This window comes from Pterocles gutturalis, unplaced genomic scaffold, assembly GCF_000699245.1.
Source record: "Pterocles gutturalis isolate BGI_N339 unplaced genomic scaffold, ASM69924v1 scaffold19585, whole genome shotgun sequence".
NCBI classification, from domain to species: domain Eukaryota; kingdom Metazoa; phylum Chordata; class Aves; order Pterocliformes; family Pteroclidae; genus Pterocles; species Pterocles gutturalis.
The window spans coordinates 69,247-73,113 of record NW_010138824.1 but is presented as its reverse complement, the minus strand read 5'-3'; the positions used below and the strand labels follow the sequence as shown (position 1 = coordinate 73,113).

At 45.3% G+C, this 3,867-nt stretch overlaps 1 protein-coding gene across 1 annotated transcript in view; it reads left to right on the top strand.

Moving 5' to 3' along the window:
* Positions 1 to 3,867, top strand: part of BTBD11 (BTB (POZ) domain containing 11) — a gene marked incomplete at its 5' end in the record, with an annotated part of 76,476 nt that overhangs the window by 22,420 nt on the left and 50,189 nt on the right. The window lies entirely within an intron of this gene.

The following is a 3,867-nucleotide window of genomic DNA, read 5'->3' as shown; positions in this document are numbered from 1 at the left end:
GGTGGGGAGCTGCCACAGAGGAAGGTGAGCCATGAGCCTTGGGTGGGGGGGAGGAGGGGAGCGAGGATTGCGACTGGTTATTGCCTGCAAATGTCTGTAAGGCACAGGAACTTACAGGTCCCAGAGCCATCCTAAAATAGCTGTGGGAGGGGTGTGGGGCAGCCAGAGAGAAAGAGGAGGGATGTTGTGTGGAGGGAGGAACCAGGGATGTGAAGCTCTGATAATTCCTTTTTTTGTTTAAGTAGGGACCCAGCGAGGACACGCTCCAAGAGGAGCTGCCTGTCCCCTTGACAAGGACTGAGGCACAGAAGGGTCCAGCCCTTTGGGATCTGCTTTTTGTCAGCATCCCCCTGTCCCTCCCCCACCTCCTAGCTCTTTTGTGTGGGATGGGGATTGCTCTGTGCGGAGACCTCTCCCTGCGTCCCCATCTGGCATGTTTTTCCCCTTAGATGACAGTCCAGGAAAATACAACCCTGTGCTGAAATCCCTCCTTTTTGGGGACATTATTTAAGCTCATGCTTAACTTTGAACCACAGTGAATTAAAAGAGGATGGGAGCACACATTTAAAGTTGAGCACAGGTACAGGGATGGGCTGGAGAAGGTCAGAGCACTCACTGACCCACACCCCTGTAAGGTGCTTCCGCAGCAGTTGAGCTACTCCTGATTTTCCACATCCTGCAGGCACTCAAGCCCAGCAGGTTCCTACTGTGGTTAGATTAATTTAATTAAGGCGTATGTTTCCAGAACATATAACTAGGTGAATTATCTGCCATGTGTCTGCTCTAGAACACAAATGCTCTAGAACACATAAGTACCAAACTCTCCTGGTTGCTACCTGCCTTTGTACAGCAGAGATAAATCAACATATATGCCGATGTTGTGTGATGCATTTGCCTATCCCATTTTTGCACAGTGTCATTTGAAAAGTGAAATATGTCTTGCTGATGTCACGTTGTCTTGTGGGTTGTCACCTCCCTATGACTTTGTGTTCCTCTTTCTCCTTTAGCACATAAGCAGCATTAAAAAAAATCCCCTTTACGTGGTGCATAGACTCTTGAAGGGTATTTTTAACCTATTGCACTCAACCATATTTGGTTGTCCTCTCAAAATACAAATTCCCTGACATGCTCAGATATGCAGTGATGGGTGGGATTTTTTTGCCTCGGAAAAAGGAATGTAATGTATTGTGAGTGAAGTCCACATCCTTGTGTATGGAGCAAAACTGGCCTTTCGAGAAAATCCTCCTGCTTCCACAGAACACTAATTCTCTTCCCTCTTGGGATTTATTGCACCAAATAGCCACGTTCATTTCTATTGCTCTGTTGAAGTTGGCAAGACCAGGAAAGGAAAAAAAAAAAAAAAGGCAATTTTATATTGCAGTTATTTCCATTCCTGGAAATAATTTTGTTTGCTCTGCTCTTTAAAGTGGTGGGGCAGATTTTGTTCTGGGTGAGTTTCTGACTTGCATGAGAGAGGAGAAAGCTTGAACCCCCAAGTCCCCTGTTCAGGCATGGCCCTCTGCTCTTCTGTTTGCCTATCAGATGTTAGAGGAAGGCTTTGTATAAGCCTGTCTCAATTTCTCTGGTCCAGACCGCATTCACTCATGTAAGTCATAACCTAGAAGTGTGTTTCCCTTTAATTGTTTTCCTAGCACCGAGTTTTCTGGGTAACTATATGCATTTTTACACTTCCAGTGTGATTTGCAGCTCCCTTTCTGCTGTTTGCTCAGCAAGTGATGAAGACAACTCCCACTGATCACTTGTCCCCAGCTACTTAACGCCGCGAGAGAGAGTCCCTTCTGCTCCAAGGACACATGTCACAGGTGACCTGCTTCCCAGGTCACCTTCTAGGAGCATATCACAGAATCACACAGAATGTTAGAGATTGGAAGGGACGTCGAAAGATCATCTAGTCCAATCCCCCTGCCGGAGCGGGAACACCTAGATCAGATCACACAGGAACGCATCCAGGCGAGCATATGCACCCCTGCTTCTCCCCTCTCCCTCCTCTGACCACTGCCACCTTCACAACAAATGGAAGTCTTCCCATGGTACTGTTCTGTTCTTATCTGCTTCCTTACGTGGCCATGGCAGGTTTGGGGAAAGCAGAACGCCTTAGAAACAAGTGCAGCTTGGTCTTGAGGTCACGGCAATGTGTTTGAATAGAATAACGATGACAGTGGCAAGTCAGCCAAAGATGTCATATTTCAAAAAGGAGGTTGTTCATTTAAGTGCCTGTGAGATTTGGGAACCTGGCATCTCAGGGAAAGTTAGTGGCCTTAGGGCTTCTCTGTCCTTCGGCACTTGTGAAATATCTCATCCCTCCTCAAGAATATTAATATCAGAACTATGTAAAGTCAAATCTTCAAAAGAGAAATAAATGGTATAAAGAACTATAAATAGGAAAAGGATATTCCTGAATCAACATAATCTTAGATCATTTTTCTCAGGGTAGGTCGTTTTGGGCTAAAGTTACATATTTAGAATGTAAAGTATTTGCCTACTGGGCACCTAATCCAGACTTTTTATTTTTTCCCCCTTCAAGAGACCACAAAAGGGAAGGCAAGTAAGGGAAAACAATATCAAATGAAAAGGAGCAGGAGAAGTGAAAGGAGCGAAAGCAGGGGATGATGCTGCACTGAAAGGAACATTTCCAGTATTAGGATGATATACTGAGCTAATAAACAGAGGGAATATGGGAATATACAGTTAAAGAGGAGGGGAAAGGGAGACACACAGGAAATGAGACAAAGGAAAAAGGTTCAGAAGAAGGTAAGAGTGGGTTAATTACAGACAATCCTTGAGGACCGTAGTAATTTACAAGTTTCATCTCTTCCCCCGCCCTTTTTGAGTATTATAACACTCTCTGTTAACATCCCTTAGCCTGGTATCTACTTCACAGTGTGGATGAAACAGTTTCACTGTGTTTAAATAGTTTTCAGCAGTCCTGGCTAAATACAGGACTTTCAGCATAGTTTTCAAGTAGCTCTTGGAGACCTTTATTATTTTTTAATGATTTTACAATTTTTAGAATTTTATAATGTATTTTTATTAAGAGGGGTTTCTTTTACCCTTCCTCATCCCTTCCCCACACACACGTTTTCTCCTGTGTACCTGCTGTGGAGGAAACACCCATTTTTGGACACGCCAAGCAGGAGATGAAGCAGGCATGAAAACCTGTTGGGAAGGGAGGGGCAGTTGCTGCAGCCTGTGTTGCTCTGCAGATTTTGGTCCACCTTGACCTAACAGGCAGTGACCTTCCATGATGTTCAGGTGCAGATATTTATTTTTTTCTTTCAGCTCTAATATAAAGCTTCAAGTCCTAAGGTTTGGCATTTTTCTCTTGGACCACAAATAATTTTTAGCGTAGATGGGGGTAAACCGAATGCTGTGTGCTTCACATAAGACACAGGCAGCTCCTGCTAGGACATAGGGCTGTCCAGGTCTTGTGGAGTGAAGGACCATGTCTCTGATGGTGTCCATGCTTTGCTCAAGTGGGGGCTGTAGCCCAGAGTCCCGCCATCCACTTTGGACGTTGGTTTTGTGTATTTTTGCTCAAGTAGCAGAACAGCTGGTACCCTAAGGTGTGGCAGTTTGATACAAGCAAGGGTATGCTTAAAAGTGAAACAAAACAATCTGGTTTCTGATGCTGCTCACAGATAACCCCCACAATCAGGATCAACTGTAAAGGTCCCCACTTTCAGCTCTGAGCATGAGGCGTGCGTTCCATCAGCAGGAGATGCTGGAGACTTGCTCAAGCATCATCTCTCCACCCCTGGCATCCTGGGGTGGGGGCATCCCCTCTCTCTGGCCTGGTTTGTTCTTCTGTCCCTAATGCAAAGGGGCTGGGGAGCATACCCAGCCCAG